Genomic DNA, 10,466 nt, shown 5'->3' with positions numbered 1-10,466 from the left:
GTACAGCACATAAGGCAATGTTCTATGTCACCGCACACGCCACACGTTGAACATAATGGTGACAACGCCAGGCCAGTCTTATACATCCACGCAGGGGTACGAGCAGAGCCCGTGCGAATGCGTAGCAGTAAAAGGCTTGGTTTCTTTTGAGACCCTGGCTTGTTCGACCCCTACTGGTATTTTCAGCAGTTAACAGTTTGCCAGCTAATGCGACTTTCATAATAACAGTACACGTCTCACTTCGCAACATCATCGCTCACATGCTCCAATATGAAGCAAGGTTGCCTCGACTAAGGAGGCCTTAGTCATGCGAATTACGCAAACTTAATGTAGAACAGGCGCATACTAAACTTACCAAAGCCGAATCGCAGACGAGTAGCACGTTACTTTAACACAGTGTAGATGCGAATCGAGCGGGAATCGAACGAATTACACGCGACGCATAAGGCAGAATCGAGTATTGTCCTGACCCCATTAAGAACTGCATGACTAAAAGATACGAGTTAATTAGTTCACGCACTGACAGATTGTCGTCTCTTTTGAAGCAGACATTCGTAACGCCAGATTTCGTAATAAAGTATTGCTCTTAGCACTCAAGCTTTCGAAAGATTAACCCACGAGAAAGACGGATTTCGTGACTCGGCATTTCCTCCAACAGAACAAAAACATGCCATTTTGCACTGCATCTAGCAATCTTCGCAAATAACTCTTGCATTTCAGGCTGTGCCAAATCCATGAAGAAATTTGCTGCTTTTATATTGTCTGCGTTGCCGAAACGTTTCTGAGCAGCTGCGCGTAAATGAGACAAAAGCGGCTGTTGTGCACCCGATTTCACTCATCAGCCCTGAGACGTGTAGACGTACGTCCATAAGTACATGATGCACAGTTTCCACCACTGTGCATCATGCTCAGCTCGCATGGAAATGAACACATGAAGTCACAAGGAACTTGGTTGCGATGGTATTTTATGCAGTGCTTCAGAAGTCGTTGTGTAAAGGCGTCGAATAAAAAGCGGACCCTAGCTTTTGACTTTCCGCACACGCTGCGATATCACTGCGGCACTCAATATAAGTGTACACGCCGTGAGGGAAACAGACATAAAAGTGCATTTTACCATGGCCAGGGGTCAGCCTGGATACGAGTCACAGACACATGAGTCGTCGTTCAAGCCCACTGAAGACAAATCAGCGACAAGCGTGATAAATAATTATGGTGTGGCAACAAGGCACCGCCAAATGTGAGACACTTCTGTAGGCGCGGCAAACGGATGTTCAGGCTTCGGGTTCGCTGGCAGATTTTCCGTCCGACACGAGACCCGCCTCACGAGCCAAGGAATGGAACGACGTGTGGCCATCGGCGAGCAACTTGGCCGGTTCGCCTACCTCCACAATGCGGCCCTGTTCCATGACTACGACTCGATCCGAGTGAAGCACAGTGTGCAGCCTGTGTGCGATCGTGATGACGGTGCAATCCACCATGTGCTCGCGCAGCGTCTGCTGCACCAGCAAGTCGGTCTCCATGTCCACCGAGGCCGTGGCTTCGTCCAGAACCAGAATCTTCGTCTTTCTAAGGACGGCGCGGGCCAGGCACACCAGCTGTCTCTGTCCCACGCTCAGATTCAGTCCACCTTCCGTCACTTGAAAGTCGAGGCCTGATTCCTCGAAGGCGTCCCTGAGGTGTGCCCTTTCCAGAGCGGCCCACAGTTCTTCGCTGCCGTGGGTGCCGGTGGGATCCAGGTTGTAACGTAGCGTGCCGTGGAACAGCACTGGATCCTGCGGAATGATTGTAATCCGAGAGCGGAGGTCGTGCAAACCGAGCGTCGAGATGTCGATGCCATCAACTACGATTTGGCCTTCGCACCTCTCCACAATCCGGAACAGACTGAGAGTCATGGTCGATTTCCCGGCTCCTGTTCGGCCAACGACTCCGATCTTTTCGCCTGCCTGTATGTCGAGGTTAATATTATTCAATGCTAGATCCAAGCCCTCTCTGTAACGAGTGGAATAAGACCTGAAGCACACGGCTCCGTCTCGGGGCCACGCAGGATCAGGACTCCAGCTCAGACACCAAGGAGCTTCTGGTGTGAGCCTCCTGTACTCGTCCAGGCGTTCGGCAGAGACCAGGTTTGCCTCCAGTTCCGTCGAGAAGTAAATGAGGTAGTTAAATGGAGCAATTGTGTTAAGCGAGTAAGAGACCATAAGGCCGGCCATGCCGGCATCGATGTTGTCCCTGTTGGTAACTAGAAGCAAGAGCATTGTGATGAGCAGAATGTCACCGATGATTTCCAGCCGTATCTGCATCCAGTAATTGCAGTGCAGGCTGTTGACGGTACAGTTTTGCGTCACGTCCACCTTGTGGTCATTGTCATCGACGAAGATTCTTTGCACGCCATAACTTCGTACGCTCGATAGGCCCGTCACGGTCTCGGCAAGATGGTTGTTCACGGGCGACCGGGTCACCGATTCAAGTCGCTTAACCTGGCGCAGAGACTTGACGTACACTTGTCGCAGCAGAACGAATGACAGGACGACCGGTATGGCAATAACAATGAATATTGGAAGGTTTATGGAAATTAGCACTATCATGCCGACAATTTGGATGAGAAACTCCAAGAAGAAGTTGCCCACCATGGGAAGTTGGACGTCGAGTTGGTCGACATCTTTGCCGAACCGGTTCAAAATGCGACCTGAAGGAGTGGCGTCGAAGAAAGATAGAGGAGCTCTCATGACTCCGGAAAGCATCAAACCGTGCAGTCTCGTTGATGCCGAAAGAGCGACCCTCCATAGCAGCGCCACACCGACGAAGCCAGTCAAACTTTGGCAGACGCACAAGATGGCGTAGATCATTATTCTGTAGTTTCGCAAAGGAATATTCTGAGTTCCATCTGGAAGCGGTGGATCTGTGCTCCACTCACTGAGCCATATACCAGTGTAGATGTCGATGGCCCTGAAGGCGGCGTAGAAAAGAAGCGTGAAAACGAGCAGCGGGCCGGCGTGCTTGATATAGTTCAGGTACACTCTCATCTTGATAGAGCCCTCCTCGACTACCTCTTTCTGGACAATATTCATCTCATCCTTTTCTGGCTTTCCTTCCGACTTGGCGTCCGTTTCTGCGCCAGAATCCTCCCCCTGTTCTGACTGCTTACGCTTCTTCTTCTTCTTTACGAACTCCTTGAGCAGTTCTGACAGAACGCTGCCTTCTTCCTTAAGCTCTTGGTAGGTACCACTCTCGACTATAGAACCTCCTCTCATAACGACAATTCGATCAACGTCAGGCAAGACTGAAAGATTATGAGTAACCAGGATTCTCGTCACGCCCTTCAGAAGGCCTCGAGGACCCATCAGGTCCTTGAATATAGCCGCACCAACATGAGCATCAACGGCACTCAAAGGATCATCGAAAAGGTAAAGACCTTTGCGCTGATAAGCGGCTCGTGCTAAACTTACTCTCTGCTTCTGGCCACCGCTGAGGTTGATGCCCTTCTCGCCTATCTCTGTGAGGTCACCACCCGGCAATATTTCTAAGTCTTTTTCAAGGCAGCACGCTCTCAAAACTTTTTCGTAGAGTTTGCCATCGTAGCTCTTCGTAAACACAATATTGTCCCTCACTGTTTTGTTTTGAATCCAGGGGCACTGGGGAACGTAGGCCACGTCTTCAATGCAGTCCACTGAGCCAGACCGAATACGAAGATCTCCGAGCAGAGCGGAGAGAAGTGATGACTTCCCACTTCCAACAGGACCGACAATTGCAAGAAGCTCACCAGTTTTCACAGATAGATTTATGTCGTGCAGAACACATTCTCTGTCCCACGACCAGGACATTGTCGCGCCCTTTATTGTGACGTCTTCGCCATCTTCTGGTCTTCGTGACACCGCGCACCGGTCTATTTCAGATGACATCAGGAATTTTCTTATCCTGCCGAAAGCCACGTTGGTTTGTATTGCGTTCGAAATGAAGTCCGGGATTAGGAACATAGAGTAGCGCATCTGATTGAAGAGCGTCAGGGATACAAACGTCACGGTTGGGTTTAGAATGTTCTTGTCGCTGATCAGCACGTAGGTCACAAAACTCGAGAAGGCCACGAGGACAGAAGAGCAAGTCATGCAAAAGCAACTGAAGGCAGTAAGATACGAGTACTTTTTAAGCAAAGAAACCTCTTGCGAACGTAGACGTTCGATTTTGCCCATGAATGGGTTTTCCCACGCGAACAACTTCAGGATCTTGATGCTGTTCAGTATTTCCGACATGCTCTTGATTCTCCTGTCCTTGAGCTTCATCTGCGCTGCTTGGTACTTGTGACCAAGGCTCATTACGAGAAGAACAAGAGGCATGATAACGACCATAACGCCGATCCCAGCCAGGCAGGCGACGCCCAGGTATTGCCATAGAAGCCCTATGGAGATAATGATGAGCAGTGGTGCGGAGGAAACAAAACCAAAGGAGGCTGCCAGCCTAAAGACACGGTCAGCGTCTACGGAAACCAAATTCACCATTTCACCGACTGTGTAATCTTGCTGTCCTTCGCTCGAAATTTTCAACGCTTTCCTATAGACAGCCCCAATGACGGCAGCTTTCATGCCGAGACCAGTGAGGGAAAGTGTACAGTCAATGTGGCGCACGAACATGGCTGTTATGAAGTTGGAGGCTACTATTCCGACCGCATACATGACACCTTTCCAGGTGGGCTCGTCGCTATCCATGTAACCCGTGATAAGGTGAAGCAGCAATGCAGGCGCAGTCCTCACAAGTGTCCGAATCATACCCAGGATACAACCAAGCAGAACTGGCTTCCAGAAGGCTTTTCTCATGGTTCTAAAGAGCGATGGCGTCGGCCTCTCGCAATCGCAAGAGCCATCTTGCGCCTTGTAGCCCGCAGAATCCAGCTCCTTGTTCCAGTAGACACTCCACTCATCATGCTTCACTCGCGTCACCAACTCCGGCCTCGGTTTGAACAGGTCGATAAGTTCCAGGCTTCGCCTGAAACCTTTTACAATCAGTGGGGTCATCCACATGAACAGCAACGAAGAAAGCGGCCCGGCGGTCAGATACGGCCTTTTGGTGTCCGGACGGACGTCGCTGAGACACGACAAGACGAACTGCACCACCACAATCGGGTAGGCAGACATGCTGACAGCAAATTCAATGGGGAACACATCCGGCAGGTCGACGTCGGCGCGGAAGACGTCCTCAAGGTAGTGGAAGTACTCGGGGAGCTGGAAGAACGCCGCCACAAACCAGAAGAACATCATCAAGTTCGAAGACCCAGCGCCTTCGCGACGGTTGTGCTCCTGCATGATCAGCGTGATCGAGAACGTCGCGCAGCGAACAAGGTCTGCCGTCAGCGACGCCCAAGACGAGAACGGCACGTCCATGGTCAACTTGCAGATGAAGGAGAAGGCATACACAAGGGCTAGGAGGAGGCTAAGCAGGAAGCGCAGGAGGCTCAGCGGAGTCAGGCACAAGGGTCTGGTCCTCATCACGGGACACTTCTTGCTTCCTGCGTCGCACAGGATCCATGGCACGAATCCGAAGAGAAGCAGCACGCTTCCCGGCAGGTAGGCGAGCACAGTCCACTCGAAGCAGCTGGTAAAGCGAGGGTAAGCCGAATACCAGGTCAGGTCCCAGTCCCAGACGGGGGTCAGGCAGAAAAATGACGCCATGCCGCCCGCCCGATGCCCGACAAGGATGGAACGGTCAGCGGCGGGCGCAGCCGCGAATCGTGCTGCTCGTAGAAGACTCTCACTTGGAACACAGCGCGGCTATCGTACGGGTGGACTGTAGACAATTGACGAGAAGAGACCACCCCCTGACGCATAGATAAGACAACTCCTAGCGATACTCTCTCTATATCTTTTTTCTTCTTTGCGCTTCCCTCGGCATTTGGTGAGGACATATGGGTGAACCTTATCAGCTCTTCCATTCCCGCTGTTGTCTATGGGCGAGACTGTCGATAGCGTCCCAAACGACTTTTCCGGTGGCCATGGTGTCAAACACCCTGGTGCGTTGCTTTTTTCAGCCTTGAGGCATCAGTCCTGATCGCTACCTGATATCAATGTTTCAAGCTCTTGAAATTTCTCATGACGTGTTGCTACTGGCACAGCGAGTCTGCGAGAATTTGTGAGCCATTGTGGAGAAACAGCAGGAGATATCAAAGAACGCATTTATTTATGGCCCGCAGTAGCGATAAGCTTCACACCATACTAATCAACAACCATTGTTCTTCAACGTTTACGGAGACGCCGACAGACATGCGCAGTTATGTTGCTAGAGGCCCCGTATGATAATCTCCTGACTTGTACATCAAACCTTTGCTGCGACTGGAAGTATCTCAATTGATGTACACACAAAAATATTTGTTTAAGTACTATATTCGCGCGTAATCAGAGTCTCAGGTTAGCCAGAAGTCTAATCTTTACAAACAAACTGCACTAAGGCGCGCGGCTGCGCCGCGCATAGACCAGAGGCACCGCACCCTTGAAATACAATGCGTGGCACAGTGTCATAGGTCCCCATACTGTGCTGATAATCGAACAAAATTGAGTAATGACGTAAGTACCGTCACTCGTCGTGGGTTCACCCGTACTTGTTTAAGGCTACCGAACACACGTTCAATAATTATTGACAATTGCATCCGCGCTGTGTTGATGATCGAAGGAAAACAAAATCGACATTCGGCCGCATGGAAAAGGGCCAACTCAGTCACCTACAATAGGCATGCCATTACTGATAAGCATCGGTGCGTTCGGTCCGTGCGAGTCCAAGCCGCACGCAGTGTTCGCCCCGGCGTCGCCCTCGACTCCAGATTGTACGCCAGTAGATAGTGTACTATCGGATCAAATCGTTTCTCTTTGTTTTCGTCCCAGAGTGTTTGCACTTGTACTCGTCCGTGTTATCGAGTCCCTGCCTTTTGTTTCAGCTCGTGTATATCAGCGCGTCGATCAAGCTTCGCTAATCGAGAATATTCAAGGTTCTCAGATCCACTTCTCATTCCTGCTATTACTTTTGCAGCGTTGAGCGATCATCAAAATGCTGGCAAATACTTTCGCGAGCATCAATAAGTATATTGGGGCCACCTTGTGGCGCAAAAAGATACTAATTTCTGAGCGCTGTCATTGTCACTTTGTGGCTCACGATCCTAAATCCAACTTTTGAGACACTTTCCAGAATTCGCCTATACCCCATAACCAATCGTCATATGGCAGATGAGTAATGGCTGCTAAGCGTTTACTTGCAAATGATCAGAAAAACACTGCTGACTTTCAAAAGTATTTCTGAGCCACGCTTGAGATTTATAAATATAAATCTGATAAAATGTGTCTCATTGCTACAGGGATTTTCGAAATTAATTGTTAAGCAGTATATAGTTAATATATCAGTTAGTCCTTCGTATGCAACTGAAACAAATCGTTCTCGTTTGTCCAATTGTTCTTGTTTTGTTTTTGTTCTTTTGTGTTTTGTTGTTGTTGTTTTTTCACTGTCATATGGCGCCGCAAACAGGAATTGCCTCCCCATGCAACAGTGCTGTTGGGTGCCTGTTCGGTGCATTCTGGCTTCTGTTAGGCTTAATGTATGCCAGTATAAACAGCGGTCTGCTAAAAATGCGCGTCTATTAGGGCATCATTTGCAGAACCATGGTTCTAGAAGTGGCATGTCAGCGCACTGGAGGCCCAATCCACTGCGTTCTTGCTATAGCGACTGGCTTTGCTAACGAAATCAGTTGGCAACTGAGGCCCTCATGACTGCCTATATATCAGTTTTCGAACCCGTTGATCGTACGTATCCATGACCCACCACCACAACCTGGATAACAAAAGGCTTGCGTTCACTAAATGCTATGCAATCTCCGAAAATCAACGCTTCAGTTAAAACCCAGGTATTTAGATAATCTTGTCGCTATAAATATCCCTCCTCTCCCTCACGGCTCAAAGTAGGCCCGGCTTCTGGTGCCACATGCAGACGTTTCGTCCACACTTGGACAAGACGAGAAGCGTAAAAATTACAAGAACAATCGAAGTGAATGTCGCTTGAGATATATTGCACACAACTTTAAATTAAACATAGACCGTCAGGTTTTTTCGTGAACGAGGAATGGCTTCGGGAAAACAGTTGCAGAAATAGCGTCTTGCTACCCGCTGTTATCGATACCACGTGGCCATGTAGGGCGTTCTTTCACTGTTTTGACAGTAAATATTTCATCATTATTAGTGTGTACCTTATGTACATAGCCAGGACTATGGTTTTTTTTTTTTTCTAGCAATTTCCAATTACCCCTGTCTTGTGTAAGCGGAAAGAAGAATGATAGGTGTAACGTTAAGGGATAAGAAAAGAGCAGATTAGGTGAGGGAACAAACGCGCGTTAATGACATCTTAGTTGAAATCAAGAAAAAGAAATGGGCATGGGCAGGACATGTAATGAGGAGGGAAGATAACCGATGGTCATTAAGGGTTACCGACTGGATTCCGAGGGAAGGGAAGCGTAGCAGGGGGCGACAGAAAGTTAGGTGGGCAGATGAGATTAGGAAGTTTGGAGGGTCAACATGGCCACAATTAGTACATGACCGGGGTAGTTGGAGGAGTATGGGAGAGGCCTTTGCCCTGCAGTGGGCGTAATCAGGCTGATGATGATGATGATGATGATGTGTAAGCGGAGTCAGTTCTATGCCTGCGCATACATCCTCATCACACGATCTGATCCTCTGTCGCAATCAGCTGCGTTCCTTTATTTTGAAATTTCGAACTATTTTTGGCAAAAAAAAAGCTTTCGAAGTGACTCGGTACTTTCTCGTTACATTTCCTGCGAAAAAGAAGCTTTTTGTACCTATTCCTGAAATACCTTTAAGAGAGAAAGAGACAGAGGAAAGGGGAAAGGCAGGGAGGTTAACCAGAGGGGAAGATCCGGTTTGCTACCCTACGCTAGGGAGAGAGGTGAGGGGTAGGTAAAGTGATAACAAAGTAGACATAAAGAAAGAGCTTTACGTCGTACCAACGGTTGAAACGTGCCGACATATTTATCGCATCTTAACCCGAGAAGCATCCATGAAACCTCGCGTTTACCGAAAGAAACAAAAGCAAGATTCACGATGTTGTTCTAGAACATAAAGCATTATTACCAAGATTTGAATTATGCAAAGTGGATGTTAGTTACCCTCCCTGAATGTTAACATGTCCTAAAATATCATTATCGGTTGACGGCATTATATCTAACAGACATGTTCATATAAGCTGCACAACAACTGGCACTCTTCCAAATTTACTTTTTATATCCCCAGTACATCCACGTGTATACAGATGGTTCGTATCATAAAAATTCCTCGACTTCAGCATTCATCATTCCCCATTTAGCGCTAGAGCAAACATTTAAATTATCACGAGAGACATCTTCCACCGTGGCAGAACTGTTTGCAATCATGTGTGCTTTGCGTTTCATAACATCAGAAAAGCCTTCGCAAAAATGGGTTATCTTTAGAGATTCGCAAGCCGCTCTCACATTACTACAGAGCAATAAGAAAAATTCTTTGAACACTTTGCTATTGTATGAGACACTCAAAGAACTTACAAAAGCAAGCGAAATAAACCATGTAATTGCATTTCAGTGGATACCTGGGCACTGCAATATTCCTGGTAATACTGCAGCGGACGCAGCTGCGAATCGGGTGCACAATAACGCGGAGACAACCAATCTTCCCCTATTGCGTAGTGAAGTCCGTCTGCTCCTGAGACAGATTTCCTGTCGCCTCAGCAAAACTACCTGGTTTGACCAGCAAACTAAAAACTCGGAGTTATACTCTATAGACCCATGTATAAACTTATCAATGCCGGAAACTCTAAGAGACAACAGAAAATTTGAAACATTGGTACGCCGGCTGCGTCTTGGTACTGCATTTACGAAGCACTTCTTGTACAGGATAAAACGTGTCTCTAGTCCGCAGTGTTCTTCTGGCCATCCAGACGAAGATCTGCATCATCTTCTTCTCGAATGCACGAAATACGATACACAAAGAACGGTACTGCAAGCTAATTTGTTTATATTAGACAGAAGATCAGTCACTCTTAAAAAGATACTTGGCCCATGGCCAACTGCGGGCCTTCAAAAAACAGCACTTCTTGCTCTGAAAAAGTTTTTAGAGGACACCAACATTTTGGTAAAATATTAAGTATCAGATGATCCGAATACGCTAAATGAGTTACATAAACGTTGTTCGTGGTTCATAATTTATTTATGAGGTGATCGCAACTGTTACGCAATATGTATGATTCTGTTCTGTACTTGCAGTGTATTACATGTGTTGTGTTTTGGCTGTTCAAAATATCTGACTTTATATATGCGTACGTGTACTAAACTCATGCACAAAACTTTGCGATTCATGTACTATTGGACTGTATATTTCTTATTCATCCAGTGTTCTACTGAGTGCCATATTTTGTGTCACTATTCTCCCTTTTCGCGCAAATTTGTTTCCTTTGCC

The 10,466-nt window shown here is 47.7% G+C and overlaps 1 pseudogene; it reads right to left on the bottom strand.

Moving 5' to 3' along the window:
* Positions 1-944: 944 nt before the first annotated feature.
* On the bottom strand, positions 945-5,763 carry LOC126518341 (multidrug resistance-associated protein 1 pseudogene; annotated as a pseudogene).
* Between the last annotated feature and the right edge of the window lie 4,703 nt (positions 5,764-10,466).

The sequence above is a fragment of the Dermacentor andersoni genome, chromosome 11, assembly GCF_023375885.2.
Source record: "Dermacentor andersoni chromosome 11, qqDerAnde1_hic_scaffold, whole genome shotgun sequence".
NCBI lineage: Eukaryota > Metazoa > Arthropoda > Arachnida > Ixodida > Ixodidae > Dermacentor > Dermacentor andersoni.
Note: the sequence above shows the minus strand (reverse complement) of the source record. Positions and strands in the feature narration are given on the sequence as shown.